Here is a 24,473-nt window from a genome sequence, read left to right on the forward strand (position 1 = left end):
ATTATTAGATGGTCGAGTTGTACTTATATTGATATGTTAATCAAATTGGTCTCTTACTTGAAAATCTAGACCTTAGGAATGTAATATATAAAGGATTAAAAATTCGCCACAAAGCCAAGCAAACAATCAATGCATACAAATAGATTGTTGGTTGAACTTTATATAAGAAGTTCAACACAACAAATAAATTATGCAATTTTATTATCGAATCATCAAGCAAAGGATAAGCTTCAGTGGATCGCAGTATGGCAGCTGCTCAACCACTTACAACACCTTGCCTGTTACAAAAGTCGTTTACAATTGATTCTAGGCTTTGTCATTGTATTAAATAATGCTTTTATATGTAACTAGCGCGGCATCAGGTGATCAAAGATCCTCCCAATTTACTATGTTACAAATTACATTGGCATCACATCCATTGTCGTTTAAAAAGTAAATTATAAACTTTAAATGGTTTAGAAGCCATACAATGCAAATTGCCCCTTATTTATCATTGCAGTCCAGCACGGATACGACCTTAGAGGCGTTCAGGCATAATCCAACGGACGTAGCGTCATACCACTGTTCGCTCGAACAAGTATTGTGCCATTGGTCCGTACCTGCGGTTCCTCTCGTACTACGCAGGAATGCTGTCGCAACAACGTTTTGTCATTAGTAGGGTAAAACTAACCTGTCTCACGACGGTCTAAACCCAGCTCACGTTCCCTTGCATGGTGAACAATCCAACGCTTGGTGAATTTTGCTTCACAATGATAGGAAGAGCCGACATCGAAGGATCAAAAAGCGACGTCGCTATGAACGCTTGGCCGCCACAAGCCAGTTATCCCTATGGTAACTTTTCTGACACCTCTTGTTAAAAACTCTTTAAACCAAAAGGATCGATAGGCCGAGCTTTTGCTGTCCCTGTGTGTACTGAACACCGAGATCAAGTCAGCATTTGCCCTTTTGCTCTATGTGTGGTTTCTGTCCGCACTGAGCTGGCCTTGGGACACCTCCGTTATTATTTGAGAGATGTACCGCCCCAGTCAAACTCCCTACCTGGCAATGTCCTTGAATTGGATCATACCTGAGTAATTGGAGTTATACCAAATTTTCAAATCAAAAATACATAAATGCACCGTTTTATTAAAGAATTTGTTTGCGATTATATAACAAACTCGTGATACTTTGATCAAGAAGCTTGCATCAAAACCCAATACCATAAGATATAATAAATATATCCGTATAATGGCTAGGAAATGATACACGTTCCATTTAATCAAGTAAGTAAGGAAACAATAAGAGTAGTGGTATTTCATGGCGATACCAAACCGAGGTCTAATATCTCCCACTTATTCTACACCTCTTATGTCTCCTTACACTGCCAGATTAGAGTCAAGCTCAAAAGGGTCTTCTTTCCCCGCTAATTATTCCAAGCCCGTTCCCTTGGCTGTGGTTTCGCTAGATAGTAGATAGGGACAGTAGGAATCTCGTTAATCCATTCATGCGCGTCACTAATTAGATGACGAGGCATTTGGCTACCTTAAGAGAGTCATAGTTACTCCCGCCGTTGACCCGCGCTTACTTGAATTTCTTCACTTTGACATTCAGAGCACTGGCAGAAATCACATTGTGTCAACACCCGCTAGGGCCATCACAATGCTTTGTTTTAATTAGACAGTCGGATTCCCCAAGTCCGTGCAGTTCTGAATTGATTGTTTAATTGATAATCGTTATAATTAATAAGAACTAATTGGTTTAACCCAATTAGTATATTCTTAAAAATTTTAGCAAGAAAGTTCCACAATTGGCTACGTAACTAAACTATCCGGGGAACAAGTAACTAACATAAATGCTAGAAACTCTATTTACCCAGAACGAGCACATAAACCATGTTATTGTTTCCCAATCAAGCCCGACTATCTCAATCTTCAGAGCCAATCCTTATCCCGAAGTTACGGATCTAATTTGCCGACTTCCCTTACCTACATTATTCTATCGACTAGAGACTCTTCACCTTGGAGACCAGCTGCGGATATTGGTACGGCCTGTTGAGAAGTTTGCGTGTCCCCACCATAAATTTTCAAGGTCCGAGGAGAAAATATCGACACAACAGTATATGTCATGCTCTTCTAGCCCATCTACCATATCTCTCTGCGAAAGACTTCCATGGTAGTACGGCTATAAAACAGAAAAGAAAACTCTTCCGATATCTCTCGACGGCTTCTTTATGGTCGTTCCTGTTGCCAGGATGAGCACGAGGCCCATATTTAATAACAAACGGATACTCAACAGGTTACGGAATTGGAACCGTATTCCCTTTCGTTCAAAATTATTCAAGTATATTAATTTAGCTAGATTTTATATAATATATATATTTGTTTGGCATTTGTATTTTACTTGAAAATTTTCGGCTTTCGCCTTGAACTTAGGACCGACTAACTCGTGATCAACCACTGTTCACACGAAACCCTTCTCCACTTCAGTCCTCCAAGGTCTCATTCGATTATTTGCTACTACCACCAAGATCTGTACCAATGGCAGCTCCATGCAGGCTTACGCCAAACACTTCTACGCATACCATTGTACCTTCCTACTCACTAAAGTTTCAAAATTTATATTACAAGTAATATAAATCATCTACTTTAGCGGTAATGTATAGGTATACAACTTAAGCGCCATCCATTTTAAGGGCTAGTTGCTTCGGCAGGTGAGTTGTTACACACTCCTTAGCGGATTTCGACTTCCATGATCACCGTCCTGCTGTTTTAAGCAACCAACGCCTTTCATGGTATCTGCATGAGTTGTTAATTTGGGCACCGTAACATTACGTTTGGTTCATCCCACAGCGCCAGTTCTGCTTACCAAAAGTGGCCCACTGGGCACATTATATCATAACCTTGAACTTCATATCAAGAAAGTTAAGGTTCTTACCCATTTAAAGTTTGAGAATAGGTTAAGATCGTTTCGACCCTAAGGCCTCTAATCATTCGCTTTACCAGATAAGATTATTTTATATAATATTAAAATGCACCAGCTATCCTGAGGGAAACTTCGGAAGGAACCAGCTACTAGATGGTTCGATTGGTCTTTCGCCCCTATACTCAATTCTGACAATCGATTTGCACGTCAGAACTGTTTCGGTCTTCCATCAGGGTTTCCCCTGACTTCAACCTGATCAAGTATAGTTCACCATCTTTCGGGTCACAGCATATATGCTCAAGGTACGTTCCAGTTAGAGGCATAAATAATATAAATATCATTATACATAACTATATAGAACGCCCCGGGATTGTGTTAATTAGCTATAAATAGTTAAAAAACTAATCCCATTATTAGTCAAGTTAATTACGCTATTAGGTTTATATCCCAATAACTTGCACATATGTTAGACTCCTTGGTCCGTGTTTCAAGACGGGTCCCGAAGGTATCCTGAATCTTTCGCATTGTTAATCCTACAAGTGCATATAATAAACACAAAAATCAATGATAATTATGCCATTATATAATTCCGAAAAATTAACGCACTGTATTCATATAAATCTATCAGCACTTTATCAAATTAATAACATTTATTCTGTGTTAAAATGCAAGCAAATTAATTTGAATAAACTATAAGTTATATTTTATGATAAATTTGGTATGCTAATAGATTACAATGTCCTTATATGGAAAAAATGCACACTATTATCATAATATTGTTTAAATATTACAATTCTAATGATGAATTTTCCATAACGGATATTCAGGTTCATCGGGCTTAACCTCTAAGCAGTTTCACGTACTGTTTAACTCTCTATTCAGAGTTCTTTTCAACTTTCCCTCACGGTACTTGTTTACTATCGGTCTCATGGTTATATTTAGTTTTAGATGGAGTTTACCACCCACTTAGTGCTGCACTATCAAGCAACACGACTCTTTGGAAACATCATCTAGTAATCATTAACGTTATACGGGCCTGGCACCCTCTATGGGTAAATGGCCTCATTTAAGAAGGACTTAAATCGTTAATTTCTCATACTAGAATATTGACGCTCCATACACTGCATCTCACATTTGCCATATAGACAAAGTGACTTAGTGCTGAACTGATTTCTTTTCGCTCGCCGCTACTAAGAAAATCCTTGTTAGTTTCTTTTCCTCCCCTAATTAATATGCTTAAATTCAGGGGGTAGTCCCATATGAGTTGAGGTTGTGTATAACTTTTATATGCAATTAATTCTTTATATATAATGATAAAACATTTTATTAAATTCGTTATATTAATAATATCTGTATATAAATGGCATTTGTTTGATTTAACGAATCAACGAAGAACAATAATATTGTCAACGGTTTTCTATTTTCTAATCATTAATAAGAGACAATTCTAGATAAATTTTTATGCTAGACATTTCTCAGTATCATTTGATTGAAAAAGAAAATATTTCTCTTCGTTTTTCACATTCAAATTATTTACTAATGTGAGATAATGTTTTTCATATATTTTTTAATATTATGAATAAAATAATTAAATTATTATTATCCAATAATATACCATATGCTTATAAAATTTCATTATAAAATTTGTATAAGCAACTTAATTAGCATAGTCTTACAACCCTCAACCATATGTAGTCCAAGCAGCACTATAAAATTAATTAAAGTACATAACAGCATGGACTGCGATATGCGTTCAAAATGTCGATGTTCATGTGTCCTGCAGTTCACACGATGACGCACAGTTTGCTGCGTTCTTCATCGACCCATGAGCCGAGTGATCCACCGCTTAGAGTTTTATAAATTGGTTTCTTAATTTTGTCAAATATGTTTTTATTGAAAGAAATTAAAAATACACCATTTTACTGGCATATATCAATTCCTTCAATAAATTTATTTTTATACCTAAAACGAATGCTGCGAAATGTCTTAGTTTTATATAACCAATATATATCAAAGTATTTCTTTTTAAATTGCATTTATTGTAAATAAATATATATATATATATATTAATACTTTTTTAGCGATATAAATTGAAATTTATATAAAACATTAACCTGTATAAAACCAGGTACAACATTGTACATTTTAGGTTGTTGCATTATCCAATGTATGCGCATAACTGAGATGAACAATACATATCGCAACGCGTGTATATTATGGTCCATATACACACAGTATTTTAATTGTGTTTATATACAATAATAATTTAATATTATTATTTTAATAATTCGATTTGCTTGTTCGAATTTTTATTTGTTTGTTTTGGCTGCTTATTATTTCTCTCATATGTATTAAATACAATATATAATTTTAATATTTGCATTATTTCGATTTGCTTGTTCGAAATTTCATTTGATCTATATTAGATCATATACATTTTGGCAATTCATATTTTATTTGTATTACTATAATGTATTTATTATAATATAAACAAATATTTTATTAACGGTAAGGATATACAATAATAATTTAATATTATTATTTTAATAATTCGATTTGCTTGTTCGAATTTTTATTTGTTTGCTTTGGCTGCTTATTATTTCTCTCATATGTATTAAATACAATATATAATTTTAATATTTGCATTATTTCGATTTGCTTGTTCGAAATTTTATTTGATCTATATTAGATCTCATATACATTTTGGCAATTCATATTTTATTTGTATTATTATAATGTATTTATTATAATATAAACAAATATTTTATTAACGGTAAGGATATACAATAATAATTTAATATTATTATTTTAATAATTCGATTTGCTTGTTCGAATTTTTATTTGTTTGCTTTGGCTGCTTATTAATTTCTCTCATATGTATTAAATACAATATATAATTTTAATATTTGCATTATTTCGATTTGCTTGTTCGAAATTTCATTTGATCTATAATAGATCTCATATACATTTTGGCAATTCATATTTTATTTGTAATACTATAATGTATTTATTATAATATAAACAAATATTTTATTAACGGTAAGGATATTAAAACATTAATGATCCTTCCGCAGGTTCACCTACGGAAACCTTGTTACGACTTTTACTTCCTCTAAATAATCAAGTTCGGTCAACTTTTGCGAAACAACCGTAACACGCAAGGCGTCACAGTGATCACGTCCGGAGACCTCACTAAATAATTCAATCGGTAGTAGCGACGGGCGGTGTGTACAAAGGGCAGGGACGTAATCAATGCGAGTTAATGACTCACACTTACTGGGAATTCCAAGTTCATGTGAACAGTTTCAGTTCACAATCCCAAGCATGAAAGTGGTTCAGCGGTTTACCCGGACCTCTCGGTCTAGGAAATACACGTTGATACTTTCATTGTAGCGCGCGTGCAGCCCAGGACATCTAAGGGCATCACAGACCTGTTATTGCTCAATCTCATTATTGCTAGACGCAATTTGTCCATTTAAGAAGCTAGTGTCCTTATAATGGGACAAACCAACAGGTACGGCTCCACTTATATAAACACATTCAAACACAATAAACATTTTACTGCCACCATGAATGAAGGCTATATAAGCTTCAACACCATAATCCTGAAGATATCTATTTAATATATTTGAGTCTCGTTCGTTATCGGAATTAACCAGACAAATCACTCCACGAACTAAGAACGGCCATGCACCACCACCCATAGATTCGAGAAAGAGCTATCAATCTGTCTTACACACTTATGTTCGGACCTGGTAAGTTTTCCCGTGTTGAGTCAAATTAAGCCGCAGGCTCCACTCCTGGTGGTGCCCTTCCGTCAATTCCTTTAAGTTTCAGCTTTGCAACCATACTTCCCCCGGAGCCCAAAAGCTTTGGTTTCCCGGGAAGCGACTGAGAGAGCCATAAAAGTAGCTACACCCAATTGCTAGCTGGCATCGTTTATGGTTAGAACTAGGGCGGTATCTGATCGCCTTCGAACCTCTAACTTTCGTTCTTGATTAATGAAAACATCTTTGGCAAATGCTTTCGCTTAAGTTAGTCTTACGACGGTCCAAGAATTTCACCTCTCGCGTCGTAATACTAATGCCCCCAAACTGCTTCTATTAATCATTACCTCTTGATCTGAAAACCAATGAAAGCAGAACAGAGGTCTTATTTCATTATCCCATGCACAGAATATTCAGGCATTTGAAGCCTGCTTTAAGCACTCTAATTTGTTCAAAGTAATTGTACCGGCCCACAATAACACTCGTTTAAGAGCACTAATGCAGGTTTTTAAATAGGAGGAACATATGAAAAAATACAAGTATCTAAGCACATGTAAGAACTCCACCGGTAATACGCTTACATACATAAAGGTATAGTACTAACCACAATTGTAAGTTGTACTACCCGTATGAAGCACAAGTTCAACTACGAACGTTTTAACCGCAACAACTTTAATATACGCTATTGGAGCTGGAATTACCGCGGCTGCTGGCACCAGACTTGCCCTCCAATTGGTCCTTGTTAAAGGATTTAAAGTGTACTCATTCCAATTACAGGGCCTCGGATATGAGTCCTGTATTGTTATTTTTCGTCACTACCTCCCCGAGCTGGGAGTGGGTAATTTACGCGCCTGCTGCCTTCCTTAGATGTGGTAGCCGTTTCTCAGGCTCCCTCTCCGGAATCGAACCCTGATTCCCCGTTACCCGTTGCAACCATGGTAGTCCTAGATACTACCATCAAAAGTTGATAGGGCAGACATTTGAAAGATCTGTCGTCGGTACAAGACCATACGATCTGCATGTTATCTAGAGTTCAACCAATATAACGATCTTGCGATCGCTTGGTTTTAGCCTAATAAAAGCACATGTTCCATAAGGTTCATGTTTTAATTGCATGTATTAGCTCTAGAATTACCACAGTTATCCAAGTAACTGTTAACGATCTAAGGAACCATAACTGATATAATGAGCCTTTTGCGGTTTCACTTTTAATTCGTGTGTACTTAGACATGCATGGCTTAATCTTTGAGACAAGCATATAACTACTGGCAGGATCAACCAGAATAATGTTTTTATTCATATTTCATTCATATTTTTTGAATAGAAATTAGCAATATATATGTTGTTATAGATTTTATTTCTATCGAATACGGCCATTTTTATATAGCATTCGTATACGTTTGTTTTCCAATTTATACTTGTTTCGCCACTAATAATAACAAGTTTTTATTGATGTCAAAAAGAATCATATTCTTTATAAACACAATATTTATTTTTCATATATTTTCTTTATATATGCACATTTCATTCTAAAATATCATTTTTGTTCGACATACATAATATATTGTATCCACACATGTACAATTTTTGTTTAACCAATATAAGATATTGAGTTAATCATTTGTATTTTGACGATAAATTTAAAATTTATCTATATATATCCATATAAGTCTCTGGTAATATATAAAATAGAACCGAGTGTATATATATAATTATTACTACTATATTTATTTCTTAAATAATATATACTTATATATTATTTATATATATACTCTTTATTATATATTATATAATTTCTTAAATAACTCTCTTAATAGCTATTTTTTATTATCAACAATATAAGTTGATATTAATATTGAAAATGTATTCATAATTACATTTTTATATTTCTTTGGTAGACTTTTATGTACTATTATTATTTAATAATACACATATAATATAAATCATGTTAGCCTACCTCCTAAAATTAACGATAAAATTCGGAAACAATTTGTTATTCTATGTACAATAGAAACTTGGCCTTTGTTTCAACGTTATTATCTTTGGGCTTAAAATATTAACCGCGGAGCCAAGTCTCGTATTCAAATAAATGAATAAAGAAACAAATTTGACGGATAATATCTTCTCTACTGACATATGTCAATAGCAGACGGCCGGCCCATTGACCATCCTATAGTAGTTTTTGGACACGCTGTCTCCCATTCGGGTATATTCAATTTACTTTGCCACTCACCCATATAGTGTTCTCTTATATAATAAGACAACGCACTTTTATATTCATTATATGGATATATTGCCTTCCTCATATTTGCCACACCACCTATAGTAGTTTTTGGACACGCTGTCTCCCATTCGGGTATATTCAATTTACTTTGCCACTCACCCATATAGTGTTCTCTTATATAATAAGAAAACGCACTTTTATTTTCATTATATGGATATATTGCCTTCCTCATATTTGCCACACCACCTATAGTAGTTTTTGGACACGCTGTCTCCCATTCGGGTATATTCAATTTACTTTGCCACTCACCCATATAGTGTTCTCTTATATAATAAGAAAACGCACTTTTATTTTCATTATATGGATATATTGCCTTCCTCATATTTGCCACACCACCTATAGTAGTTTTTGGACACGCTGTCTCCCATTCGGGTATATTCAATTCTCTTTGCCACTCACCCTTATAGTATTCTCTTATTTAATAAGAATACTAAAATACTTCTCATATTATAGATGTAATCTATTAACTTCTCAATATCCATACGGTTTATGTATGGTATTGACAAAATCCTATGCATTTGCATAAGATTTATTTTGCCACAATTTATAGTACTAGTGCCGCCCTCACTAGGTATAAATATCTCATTTCGCTAGTAGTGTATGGGCAAATTCTACTAGCTATTCTCATAAATATGTCACTTATATGCCATATCTATACAATTCATGCACTTTTATATGTATATTTGCTATATTATACATTATTATGCCTTATAGGTATTATACCTATAAGCCACATCCATACGATTGCTTAATATAAATATATGTATAATTTTTTATACATATTTTTTTTTTATTTATGTATGGTTTTTTATTCATATCCATATACTGTATTCACTTTTATATGGATATGATTGGCGTTTTATATAGTATTGACAAAATCATAAGTTTGACCAATACGAGGAGAGGTCCGCCAACGACCACCTCCCTATAGGTGTTTTTGGACACGCTGTCTCCCATTCGACTGCTTACTATACTAGGGGCTACCCGCTCCGTATGATATTCTCTCATATAACAAGAGAATGCAAGAAATATTCGTATTTTATGAATATAATCCATTTATTTTTCAATATCCATACGTTTTACTTAGTTTTTTGTACGGTATTGACAAAATCCTATGCATTTGCATAAGATTTATTTTGCCACAATTTATAGTACTAGTGCCGCCCTCACTAGGTATAAATATCTCATTTCGCTAGTAGTGTATGGGGAAATTCTACTAGCTATTCTCATAAATATGTCACTTATATGCCATATCTATACAATTCATGCACTTTTATATGTATATTTGCTATATTATACATTATTATGCCTTATAGGTATTATACCTATAAGCCACATCCATACGATTGCTTAATATAAATATATGTATAATTTTTTATACATATTTTTTTTTTATTTTTGTATGGTTTTTTATTCATATCCATATACTGTATTCAATTTTATATGGATATGATTGGCGTTTTATATAGTATTGACAAAATCATAAGTTTGACCAATACGAGGAGAGGTCCGCCAACGACCACCTCCCTATAGGTGTTTTTGGACACGCTGTCTCCCATTCGACTGCTTACTATACTAGGGGCTACCCGCTCCGTATGATATTCTCTCATATAACAAGAGAATGCAAGAAATATTCGTATTTTATGAATATAATCCATTTATTTTTCAATATCCATACGTTTTACTTAGTTTTTTGTACGGTATTGACAAAATCCTATGCATTTGCATAAGATTTATTTTGCCACAATTTATAGTACTAGTGCCGCCCTCACTAGGTATAAATATCTCATTTCGCTAGTAGTGTATGGGCAAATTCTACTAGCTATTCTCATAAATATGTCACTTATATGCCATATCTATACAATTCATGCACTTTTATATGTATATTTGCTATATTATACATTATTATGCCTTATAGGTATTATACCTATAAGCCACATCCATACGATTGCTTAATATAAATATATGTATAATTTTTTATACATATTTTTTTTTATTTATGTATGGTTTTTTATTCATATCCATATACTGTATTCACTTTTATATGGATATGATTGGCGTTTTATATAGTATTGACAAAATCATAAGTTTGACCAATACGAGGAGAGGTCCGCCAACGACCACCTCCCTATAGGTGTTTTTGGACACGCTGTCTCCCATTCGACTGCTTACTATACTAGGGGCTACCCGCTCCGTATGATATTCTCTCATATAACAAGAGAATGCAAGAAATATTCGTATTTTATGAATATAATCCATTTATTTTTCAATATCCATACGTTTTACTTAGTTTTTTGTACGGTATTGACAAAATCCTATGCATTTGCATAAGATTTATTTTGCCACAATTTATAGTACTAGTGCCGCCCTCACTAGGTATAAATATCTCATTTCGCTAGTAGTGTATGGGCAAATTCTACTAGCTATTCTCATAAATATGTCACTTATATGCCATATCTATACAATTCATGCACTTTTATATGTATATTTGCTATATTATACATTATTATGCCTTATAGGTATTATACCTATAAGCCACATCCATACGATTGCTTAATATAAATATATGTATAATTTTTTATACATATTTTTTTTTATTTATGTATGGTTTTTTATTCATATCCATATACTGTATTCACTTTTATATGGATATGATTGGCGTTTTATATAGTATTGACAAAATCATAAGTTTGACCAATACGAGGAGAGGTCCGCCAACGACCACCTCCCTATAGGTGTTTTTGGACACGCTGTCTCCCATTCGACTGCTTACTATACTAGGGGCTACCCGCTCCGTATGATATTCTCTCATATAACAAGAGAATGCAAGAAATATTCGTATTTTATGAATATAATCCATTTATTTTTCAATATCCATACGTTTTACTTAGTTTTTTGTACGGTATTGACAAAATCCTATGCATTTGCATAAGATTTATTTTGCCACAATTTATAGTACTAGTGCCGCCCTCACTAGGTATAAATATCTCATTTCGCTAGTAGTGTATGGGCAAATTCTACTAGCTATTCTCATAAATATGTCACTTATATGCCATATCTATACAATTCATGCACTTTTATATGTATATTTGCTATATTATACATTATTATGCCTTATAGGTATTATACCTATAAGCCACATCCATACGATTGCTTAATATAAATATATGTATAATTTTTTATACATATTTTTTTTTATTTATGTATGGTTTTTTATTCATATCCATATACTGTATTCACTTTTATATGGATATGATTGGCGTTTTATATAGTATTGACAAAATCATAAGTTTGACCAATACGAGGAGAGGTCCGCCAACGACCACCTCCCTATAGGTGTTTTTGGACACGCTGTCTCCCATTCGACTGCTTACTATACTAGGGGCTGCCCGCTCCGTATGATATTCTCTCGTATAACAAGAGAATGCAAGAAATATTCGTATTTTATGAATATAATCCATTTATTTTTCAATATCCATACGTTTTACTTAGTTTTTTGTACGGTATTGACAAAATCCTATGCATTTGCATAAGATTTATTTTGCCACAATTTATAGTACTAGTGCCGCCCTCACTAGGTATAAATATCTCATTTCGCTAGTAGTGTATGGGCAAATTCTACTAGCTATTCTCATAAATGCCTTCTTTATGCCATATCTATACAATTTATGCACTTTTATATGTATATTTGCTAATATTATACATTATTATGCCTTATAGGTATTATACCTATAAGCCATATACATACGATTTCATTTTTTTATTTATATATGGTTTTGTATTTATAACCATATACCGTATTTACTTTTATAAGGATATGATTGGCGTTTTATATAGTATTGACAAAATTATAAGTTTGACAAACACTTTTTTAAGTCTTTTAGTTAAAATTGTCATTTTTAATTGACTATCTAAACACTAGATATATTTGCACATGGAGCAAAGAGTATAAAAATTGGTCGCGTCACTAATAATATCGCGATACATTTTTACTACCATCAAAATACCACATACGTTTATATGTCCTCTTTATTTAATTTGGTTTCTAAACCTCAGGAATAGTTTTAATTATATGTGCGCTCTAAGTTGAATGAATTTCTTGAATCTCTTTACTTGAATTTCTAAGACTTAAAAATATTTATAAATAGATGTCCTATTGCATAATATTTTTTTATCGCTTCACTTATAAAATAACGATCCTGCCTTTCTACCTTTGAATAAACATTCATATAAACATGGAGAAAAAAACGTTCGCGTCACTAACAGTATGTGACGATAAAATTTTGCTAACATTAAAAGGAACATATTTTTATATGTCAACTCTTAGTTGAATTGGTCTATTGCTTAAGATTCTAGACCTTAGGAATATTTTTATATTATATGTTTGCCAATCTTCGCGTCACTAAAAAGATGACGATTCATATTGTTATTATTAGATGGTCGAGTTGTACTTATATTGATATGTTAATCAAATTGGTCTCTTACTTGAAAATCTAGACCTTAGGAATATTTTTATATTATATGTTTGCCAATCTTCGCGTCACTAATAAGATGACGATTCATATTGTTATTATTAGATGGTCGAGTTGTACTTATATTGATATGTTAATCAAATTGGTCTCTTACTTGAAAATCTAGACCTTAGGAATATTTGTATATTATATGTTTGCCAATCTTCGCGTCAGTAATAAGATGACGATTCATATTGTTATTATTAGATGGTCGAGTTGTACTTATATTGATATGTTAATCAAATTGGTCTCTTACTTGAAAATCTAGACCTTAGGAATATTTTTATATTATATGTTTGCCAATCTTCGCGTCACTAATAAGATGACGATTCATATTGTTATTATTAGATGGTCGAGTTGTACTTATATTGATATGTTAATCAAATTGGTCTCTTACTTGAAAATCTAGACCTTAGGAATATTTTTATATTATATGTTTGCCAATCTTCGCGTCACTAATAAGATGACGATTCATATTGTTATTATTAGATGGTCGAGTTGTACTTATATTGATATGTTAATCAAATTGGTCTCTTACTTGAAAATCTAGACCTTAGGAATATTTTTATATTATATGTTTGCCAATCTTCGCGTCACTAATAAGATGACGATTCATATTGTTATTATTAGATGGTCGAGTTGTACTTATATTGATATGTTAATCAAATTGGTCTCTTACTTGAAAATCTAGACCTTAGGAATATTTTTATATTATATGTTTGCCAATCTTCGCGTCACTAATAAGATGACGATTCATATTATTATTAGATGGTCGAGTTGTACTTATATTGATATGTTAATCAAATTGGTCTCTTACTTGAAAATCTAGACCTTAGGAATATTTTTATATTATATGTTTGCCAATCTTCGCGTCACTAATAAGATGACGATTCATATTGTTATTATTAGATGGTCGAGTTGTACTTATATTGATATGTTAATCAAATTGGTCTCTTACTTGAAAATCTAGACCTTAGGAATATTTTTATATTATATGTTTGCCAATCTTCGCGTCACTAATAAGATGACGATTCATATTGTTATTATTAGATGGTCGAGTTGTACTTATATTGATATGTTAATCAAATTGGTCTCTTACTTGAAAATCTAGACCTTAGGAATATTTTTATATTATATGTTTGCCAATCTTCGCGTCACTAATAAGATGACGATTCATATTGTTATTATTAGATGGTCGAGTTGTACTTATATTGATATGTTAATCAAATTGGTCTCTTACTTGAAAATCTAGACCTTAGGAATATTTTTATATTATATGTTTGCCAATCTTCGCGTCACTAATAAGATGACGATTCATATTGTTATTATTAGATGGTCGAGTTGTACTTATATTGATATGTTAATCAAATTGGTCTCTTACTTGAAAATCTAGACCTTAGGAATGTAATATATAAAGGATTAAAAATTCGCCACAAAGCCAAGCAAACAATCAATGCATACAAATAGATTGTTGGTTGAACTTTATATAAGAAGTTCAACACAACAAATAAATTATGCAATTTTATTATCGAATCATCAAGCAAAGGATAAGCTTCAGTGGATCGCAGTATGGCAGCTGCTCAACCACTTACAACACCTTGCCTGTTACAAAAGTCGTTTACAATTGATTCTAGGCTTTGTCATTGTATTAAATAATGCTTTTATATGTAACTAGCGCGGCATCAGGTGATCAAAGATCCTCCCAATTTACTATGTTACAAATTACATTGGCATCACATCCATTGTCGTTTAAAAAGTAAATTATAAACTTTAAATGGTTTAGAAGCCATACAATGCAAATTGCCCCTTATTTATCATTGCAGTCCAGCACGGATACGACCTTAGAGGCGTTCAGGCATAATCCAACGGACGTAGCGTCATACCACTGTTCGCTCGAACAAGTATTGTGCCATTGGTCCGTACCTGCGGTTCCTCTCGTACTACGCAGGAATGCTGTCGCAACAACGTTTTGTCATTAGTAGGGTAAAACTAACCTGTCTCACGACGGTCTAAACCCAGCTCACGTTCCCTTGCATGGGTGAACAATCCAACGCTTGGTGAATTTTGCTTCACAATGATAGGAAGAGCCGACATCGAAGGATCAAAAAGCGACGTCGCTATGAACGCTTGGCCGCCACAAGCCAGTTATCCCTATGGTAACTTTTCTGACACCTCTTGTTAAAAACTCTTTAAACCAAAAGGATCGATAGGCCGAGCTTTTGCTGTCCCTGTGTGTACTGAACACCGAGATCAAGTCAGCATTTGCCCTTTTGCTCTATGTGTGGTTTCTGTCCGCACTGAGCTGGCCTTGGGACACCTCCGTTATTATTTGAGAGATGTACCGCCCCAGTCAAACTCCCTACCTGGCAATGTCCTTGAATTGGATCATACCTGAGTAATTGGAGTTATACCAAATTTTCAAATCAAAAATACATAAATGCACCGTTTTATTAAAGAATTTGTTTGCGATTATATAACAAACTCGTGATACTTTGATCAAGAAGCTTGCATCAAAACCCAATACCATAAGATATAATAAATATATCCGTATAATGGCTAGGAAATGATACACGTTCCATTTAATCAAGTAAGTAAGGAAACAATAAGAGTAGTGGTATTTCATTGGCGATACCAAACCGAGGTCTAATATCTCCCACTTATTCTACACCTCTTATGTCTCCTTACACTGCCAGATTAGAGTCAAGCTCAAAAGGGTCTTCTTTCCCCGCTAATTATTCCAAGCCCGTTCCCTTGGCTGTGGTTTCGCTAGATAGTAGATAGGGACAGTGGGAATCGGATCCCTCCGAACTTATTTAACGTGGCGTGTTCCACACTAAAGGGATTACAACCACGGCACTCACATATGCCCACTTTGGAGCATATAGTGCAGCGGGTCTAGGTTAAGCGCCAGACCAACGCCCCGGACTAGAAGCTATAGCTATGTACATAGCAACCACCCCAGTAGCAATTTAAGTACTTGCTTGTCGGGCAAGCACTTCCCCTTGCGTTGGGGCGAGATCTATCTAAAATCTCTACTGTTCTTTGGGTCGCAGCACCCGAGTTGTATAAACGCAACATCCACGTCGAGCCCGGGGACTCTACCCGCGATATAGGTGTCAACCACAGCCACCACGAAACTCCCACAAGGGGGCCGACCTCAATGAGCAGCCTTGGATAACTGCTCAACCCGTGGTACCGAAAATTACAGGCTCGGTGGGCCTCACCCCTTCAGCTCCGACAAGCTCGGATGGGGCAACCATGTCATATTAGTCGCCTCCTACGACAAGCAATGACAGACTGTGGCAGTATTCTTCGCTGCTACCACACGGCAGGGATGAGGACTAAGAGTCCCTCCTCCGGTTGAACGCCTCCTCGGCAAACGCTGTAAGCCTTCTGGTCTTCTCCTGATCCGCTAGTATGCCATCGAATCCAATCCATCTTTCGCCAACTTGCTGCACACCAAGTCCATCGAGGTCTCGCAAATCTTCATAGTTCGGGCAGTCGCATAGAACATGTTGCCAGTCCTCATATGGGTCGCCACATGAGCATGCGGCAGTGCCCGACGCTCTGACACCAAACAGAAATGCGTTTAGCGATCCATGTCCTGTAAGCAAGAATCCGGTACGCATCGTGAATCCAAAGTTAGGATCGCGATAGGCAAATTCGACATCCGGGATGAACTTGTAGGTCACCCGGCCGGATGACTCTACGCTATCCCATCTGTCTTGCCACGCGTGCAGTATGCACTGCTCAGTACGCACCTTCATCTGCCCTCGGCTAAGACTTGTGAGGTCCTCGCCATAACACAGATCGTACTCCTCCAACGGGTATCCACGCTTAAGCTTGTATTTGGCTGCCACTTGCTTGGCGACCAAATCAAGCGGGGGAGCGCCAGCAAGAACCTGCAGTGCCACAGTAGACACTGTTCGGCAAACCGGGAGGCTACCAAGCAGGATGAGCCTCTGGCAAGAAAGAAGTCGCTTCCTGGCCACTACTTCCTGCGTCGTATCGACATACCATATCGGGGCACCAAATAGCACACAGGGTACCATGAGTCCGGCATAGATGGTCCGCTTGGCTCGAGGACTGAATCCCCAGTCTGCTCGAAGCACACGCGCCAATGCTCCAACGACTCCGGTCATTCGCTGCTTGAGCGAGGTGAAGTGCTTGGAGAATTTCAAGCCTTCTTCGACCGTGATGCCAAGATACCGGCAGCTGCTTACATACGGCAAGCTTGCTCCAGCAAGCTTGACCGCTGGGGGCCGACTAAGCACACCCGAAGGATTACGTGCCAAAGGTGGGCGGGCGTTCTCCTTAAGCAGCATTATCACCGTCTTGCTGGTGGAGACGGCAACGCCGACTTCCATCCCCCACGCTTCTACGATGGACATTAGCTGCGCTCCTTTTGTCTCTAGCACGCTTCGGGATTCTCCCTCGACGAGAAGCAGCAGGTCATCCGCGTACGCGCTCAAGGCGCAGTACGACTCAAGGCGTCGGAGCAGAACGTCCATCAGCAAGTCCCATATAAATGGGCCGCTGATTGATCCCTGCGGACAGCCTCTAGTTACGGGAACATTAACTGCCTCGTAACTGCTTCGGATCACTGCGCTTCTGCCTGAGAAAAAGCTCTGCCACAAGCCCATCTCTCGGCATCCCAGTTCGGCTAATCGGCGCAATGCAGCACTCCATTCCACGTTGTCAAAGGCTCCCTTGAAGTCCACGAAAATTCCGAGCACGTATTTCGCCGGGCTGGCATGAACACTGCTCTTAACGTGCATCCAAGCGTCCTCCACACAACGTCCTTGGCGAAATCCGAATTGCCATCTACAGCCTTCCGGAAGAACTTCCCTCACACGATCCACCATAATGGCCTCGAGCACCTTGCCAAAAACCGGCAGCAGGCAAATTCCGCGATATGACGACGGTTCGCACTTGTCCTTGTCGGGTCCCTTGAGCAGTGCCACTACACGTGGACATTTCCACTCTGCGGGGAAGTACCCCGACCGGACGCAGTTTGAATACAGCACCGTCAGATGCTGAGGTATGGCACGCCACACAGCCTTGCAAATCGTCCCGTTGATACCGTCCATGCCAGGCGAGCGCTTGCTCTTCAACCTGGCGACACAAGCATCAACTTCCGAGACATTCAAGGGCGGTGGGATTTCCTCCACGGGGGCAATCGGTGCGTCAGACTCCGCAGCTGGGAAAAAGTTGCGGAGGAGCACTCGCGCACAGTCACTCCAATTGGTGACCAGCTCGCCATTCACGCGGAGGCACCCAATCTCCGTCCGTCTCTTGCGACCTCGGCACATCTTGTAGACGCGCCCCCAGGGATCGTGCGAGTTTTCTCCCACGATGCGTCTCCAGCTGTTCTCCTTGGTCCTCACGATAAGCTTCCTGTAGTCGGCTGTGGCAAGCCTCAGCTCCACTACAGTCAGCTCGGCCACGTCATCATGCTGATGGCGTCTGGCATCCTGAAGACGGCGCCTGAGTCTCCTGACTTGGCGGCGCTTTGCGCAAAGGTCAGCGGTCCACCAACTTACCCTCATTCTCGGCTGTCCGGGCGTTCTCCTTCCCAACGCAAGGTCGCACACATCGTGCACCATCCTGCGGAGTCTAGACACTTGTTGGTCCAGCGGCAATCCTTGGAAGTCTTCCGGAATCTCGGCTGCCCTATTCACCAATTCCTGTTCGAACAGACGCCAACGTGCATTGGAGAAGTTCCAGGACGGTACCGGAGATAATCTCCCAACGGCATTCGCGGTCGAGGTGCTGGCCACAACGGAAATTACGTTGTGGTCACTCAATTCCCACTCGTCCACTCTCCACTCATATGTGGCTAGCATATGTCCTGCTGAGTTGGCGAATGTCACGTCGATATCGCTGTGCGATCTTATGTTATCGAACGTGTAGCTTTGACTAGGTTGGTTCAAGACCACCGCTCCCTTCGTCAGCATCCACTCGGACAGCAGCTCACCCCGGGAGTAGTTAGTTAGTCCCTCCGGTCGAGGAGGGAGTTTACTAAACCACATGGGGGACGCTGCGTTCGCGTCAAGTCCGAAGATTGCTGGAGTACTGCTGGCCAGCAGCAGGACAGAATCCAAGTACCTTAGGTACGACTGGAGGTTGTAGCTGTATTCATCCGGTTGCGGGTTCGGTCTACCATTTGGTCTGCTATCGAACTGGCAGTATGCGGCGCAAAGGAAGATTGAGCCAAAACTTCCTTTAATGCACACACACACGCCGTAGTTGTTGGTGAGCGGCTCCACTGGCATGCAGATGACATCCTGGTGGCTGACAAAGATGGCTGCCTTCCCTCGCCGATCGACGAAGCTTCGCACTGCATCCGGCAACACGTCTATCCTCTCGTCACCTGCGTAAGGCTCCTGAACCAGTGCGAACAGACTCTTGCTTTCAAGCAACCGGACTCCGAGCTCGATGGTCGCCGCTCGTCCTCGACCACAGTTTGCTTGGATGAACCTAAACATTAATGTCTAGAGTTCACCCTCGCAAGCACTGCCGCATATACGGGACATCCCGGGGACAGCATGTGGTGTCCCGACGGGTAGCCCTTAAACCGGCAGTTCCGGCAGTCCACCGGCTTCTGGCACTCGCGTGCACTGTGGCCAGTTTGTCCGCACTGTCGGCAGACATTCTCCTTATACCGGCAGTCCTTCACCTTGTGGTCGAAACCCACGCACCTGTGGCATGCGTAAGTGCGCACCAACGCCCGGCAGTTGTACGCAAACCAGCCAATGTACGCCTTGCCGCCGTCAAGCACGTCGAGGGCCGTGGTGCTGACTTCCAGCGTCACATTTACAGTGGCGCCATCCGCCTGCGACCACGATTTCTCTAGCCGCACCTGCTTTTTGAAGGCCTCCAGGTCCATTCGGTCTGCGAAGTTGTTTTTAAACAACTCGCTCATAAAATCAGCCGGTGGCGTCGCAGTATCAACATTGCTGACCAGAACTTTTGGAGTCTGGGCTGGGCTTTGCTTCACCTCCAAGCCAGCTTCTGCAAACTTCCTATTTGCCACAACCTTCCTTATTTCCCCGGACGACGGGGTGCGGATAATGGCACCGCCACGCGCCAGTCCTCTGACTTCGTGTAGACGGACTCCTAGTGAAGGAGCAATCTCCTTCCGCACCTTTTCAGCCAGCTGCTGCCCCGAAATATTCGGGTCTGAGCTGTGAACCACAGCCGACCAGGTCTCGCGCGGCTTCCTCGGCATCGGGACCGGCACGGCAGGGGGCATGACAGAGGACACCGGCAGGCTGGGGTACGCAGTGGCATACACCGAGGGCATATGGGCGGCTCCATGTTGGATAGTCGGCGGTGGCGGCGGTGGCGGCGTTGGCAGCGGCGTCCTCTTCATTTGCTTCCACCGGTCCTCCAAAATCGCATTGCGCACCGTGAGCGCCGAGATCAGGGCCTCGTACTTTGCGGCGACTCTGAGTAACTCCCTCGTTGAGCTTCGTCCCAGGCAGGTGGTGACGTCCAGCACGATCTCCGACCTAATTTTCGCGATCTCCGCGGAAATTCGGCCGAGGCCACCTCTCACGATCTCCATTGCCTCGAGCTCCTCTACGCATTCTCCTTCTCCGGTGGCAGCGGCGCCAGCAGCGGCGCCAGCTGCGACGCCGACGCAGGCATCGGCAGAGGAGGCAGCGGGGACAGTGCCAGCAGCGGGGACGATGGCAGCAACGGGAGCCGGCGGCGGCGGCATCTCCAGCGATGACAGCGTCTTCTCCACAAGTTGCTTCGGTCCACCACTGCCTCCGTCGATGGCCACATACTTGGCCTGTGAGGCATCCCTCGCAGCTGCACCTCTGCCACGCTTTCCCTTCGACCGACCCTGCCTATCACGGCTAACACTGCCGCTACGACTGCTCGCAGACTCACTGCCCGAGCATCCACCTGCCGTCTCCATCGGAGATGGAGCCATTTTCCTCCTACCACCAAACTTACTCGAGCAAGTACACTTACCCGATACGCAAGTTTAGCCGGTACACACACCCGCTAGAACAGCTGACTGCGAGAGAGAAAGCTCGCTCTCGCCGCTTTTGCTCTCACGAAAGTTCTCGCGGCTGCACTCACCCACGCGCACGTGTGGAAATTTTCCAAAAAGGAAAACGGCGATTTCCACTCTTACCGCTCACTTTTCAAAATTGTTTTTACACAGGCGTCTTCCTTGCACTAAACTGCGAATTTTAGTCCAATTTCGAGCTCTGTACACCCAGAAATAACTTTGAAATGACCGTTTGATTGGGACCACGAGAAAACACACGTCCGTCGTTAATCCATTCATGCGCGTCACTAATTAGATGACGAGGCATTTGGCTACCTTAAGAGAGTCATAGTTACTCCCGCCGTTGACCCGCGCTTACTTGAATTTCTTCACTTTGACATTCAGAGCACTGGGCAGAAATCACATTGTGTCAACACCCGCTAGGGCCATCACAATGCTTTGTTTTAATTAGACAGTCGGATTCCCCAAGTCCGTGCCAGTTCTGAATTGATTGTTAATTGATAATCGTTATAATTAATAAGAACTAATTGGTTTAACCCAATTAGTATTCTTAAAAATTTTAGCAAGAAAGTTCCACAATTGGCTACGTAACTAAACTATCCGGGGAACAAGTAACTAACATAAATGCTAGAAACTCTATTTACCCAGAACGAGCACATAAACCATGTTATTGTTTCCCAATCAAGCCCGACTATCTCAATCTTCAGAGCCAATCCTTATCCCGAAGTTACGGATCTAATTTGCCGACTTCCCTTACCTACATTATTCTATCGACTAGAGACTCTTCACCTTGGAGACCAGCTGCGGATATTGGTACGGCCTGTTGAGAAGTTTGCGTGTCCCCACCATAAATTTTCAAGGTCCGAGGAGAAAATATCGACACAACAGTATATGTCATGCTCTTCTAGCCCATCTACCATATCTCTCTGCGAAAGACTTCCATGGTAGTACGGCTATAAAACAGAAAAGAAAACTCTTCCGATATCTCTCGACGGCTTCTTTATGGTCGTTCCTGTTGCCAGGATGAGCACGAGGCCCATATTTAATAACAAACGGATACTCAACAGGTTACGGAATTGGAACCGTATTCCCTTTCGTTCAAAATTATTCAAGTATATTAATTTAGCTAGATTTTATATAATATATATATTTGTTTGGCATTTGTATTTTACTTGAAAATTTTCGGCTTTCGCCTTGAACTTAGGACCGACTAACTCGTGATCAACCACTGTTCACACGAAACCCTTCTCCACTTCAGTCCTCCAAGGTCTCATTCGATTATTTGCTACTACCACCAAGATCTGTACCAATGGCAGCTCCATGCAGGCTTACGCCAAACACTTCTACGCATACCATTGTACCTTCCTACTCACTAAAGTTTCAAAATTTATATTACAAGTAATATAAATCATCTACTTTAGCGGTAATGTATAGGTATACAACTTAAGCGCCATCCATTTTAAGGGCTAGTTGCTTCGGCAGGTGAGTTGTTACACACTCCTTAGCGGATTTCGACTTCCATGATCACCGTCCTGCTGTTTTAAGCAACCAACGCCTTTCATGGTATCTGCATGAGTTGTTAATTTGGGCACCGTAACATTACGTTTGGTTCATCCCACAGCGCCAGTTCTGCTTACCAAAAGTGGCCCACTGGGCACATTATATCATAACCTTGAACTTCATATCAAGAAAGTTAAGGTTCTTACCCATTTAAAGTTTGAGAATAGGTTAAGATCGTTTCGACCCTAAGGCCTCTAATCATTCGCTTTACCAGATAAGATTATTTTATATAATATTAAAATGCACCAGCTATCCTGAGGGAAACTTCGGAAGGAACCAGCTACTAGATGGTTCGATTGGTCTTTCGCCCCTATACTCAATTCTGACAATCGATTTGCACGTCAGAACTGTTTCGGTCTTCCATCAGGGTTTCCCCTGACTTCAACCTGATCAAGTATAGTTCACCATCTTTCGGGTCACAGCATATATGCTCAAGGTACGTTCCAGTTAGAGGCATAAATAATATAAATATCATTATACATAACTATATAGAACGCCCCGGGATTGTGTTAATTAGCTATAAATAGTTAAAAAACTAATCCCATTATTAGTCAAGTTAATTACGCTATTAGGTTTATATCCCAATAACTTGCACATATGTTAGACTCCTTGGTCCGTGTTTCAAGACGGGTCCCGAAGGTATCCTAAATCTTTCGCATTGTTAATCCTACAAGTGCATATAATAAACACAAAAATCAATGATAATTATGCCATTATATAATTCCGAAAAATTAACGCACTGTATTCATATAAATCTATCAGCACTTTATCAAATTAATAACATTTATTCTGTGTTAAAATGCAAGCAAATTAATTTGAATAAACTATAAGTTATATTTTATGATAAATTTGGTATGCTAATAGATTACAATGTCCTTATATGGAAAAAATGCACACTATTATCATAATATTGTTTAAATATTACAATTCTAATGATGAATTTTCCATAACGGATATTCAGGTTCATCGGGCTTAACCTCTAAGCAGTTTCACGTACTGTTTAACTCTCTATTCAGAGTTCTTTTCAACTTTCCCTCACGGTACTTGTTTACTATCGGTCTCATGGTTATATTTAGTTTTAGATGGAGTTTACCACCCACTTAGTGCTGCACTATCAAGCAACACGACTCTTTGGAAACATCATCTAGTAATCATTAACGTTATACGGGCCTGGCACCCTCTATGGGTAAATGGCCTCATTTAAGAAGGACTTAAATCGTTAATTTCTCATACTAGAATATTGACGCTCCATACACTGCATCTCACATTTGCCATATAGACAAAGTGACTTAGTGCTGAACTGATTTCTTTTCGCTCGCCGCTACTAAGAAAATCCTTGTTAGTTTCTTTTCCTCCCCTAATTAATATGCTTAAATTCAGGGGGTAGTCCCATATGAGTTGAGGTTGTGTATAACTTTTAT

General features: G+C 39.0%; 3 non-coding genes and 1 pseudogene across 3 annotated transcripts; all 4 read right to left on the reverse strand.

Moving 5' to 3' along the window:
• Positions 1-204: 204 nt before the first annotated feature.
• Positions 205-4,174, reverse strand: LOC127012471 (large subunit ribosomal RNA). Its single transcript, XR_007765957.1, has one exon. It is a non-coding gene; the product is annotated as a large subunit ribosomal RNA (ribosomal RNA).
• Positions 4,175-4,576: 402 nt separating this feature from the next.
• LOC127012465 (5.8S ribosomal RNA) lies at positions 4,577-4,755 on the reverse strand. Its single transcript, XR_007765953.1, has one exon. It is a non-coding gene; the product is annotated as a 5.8S ribosomal RNA (ribosomal RNA).
• Positions 4,756-5,958: 1,203 nt separating this feature from the next.
• On the reverse strand, positions 5,959-7,953 carry LOC127012469 (small subunit ribosomal RNA). Its single transcript, XR_007765955.1, has one exon. It is a non-coding gene; the product is annotated as a small subunit ribosomal RNA (ribosomal RNA).
• A 7,038-nt stretch (positions 7,954-14,991) lies between these two features.
• On the reverse strand, positions 14,992-24,459 carry LOC127012466 (large subunit ribosomal RNA; annotated as a pseudogene).
• Between the last annotated feature and the right edge of the window lie 14 nt (positions 24,460-24,473).

Source organism: Drosophila biarmipes, unplaced genomic scaffold (genome assembly GCF_025231255.1).
Source record: "Drosophila biarmipes strain raj3 unplaced genomic scaffold, RU_DBia_V1.1 ptg000086l, whole genome shotgun sequence".
NCBI classification, from domain to species: domain Eukaryota; kingdom Metazoa; phylum Arthropoda; class Insecta; order Diptera; family Drosophilidae; genus Drosophila; species Drosophila biarmipes.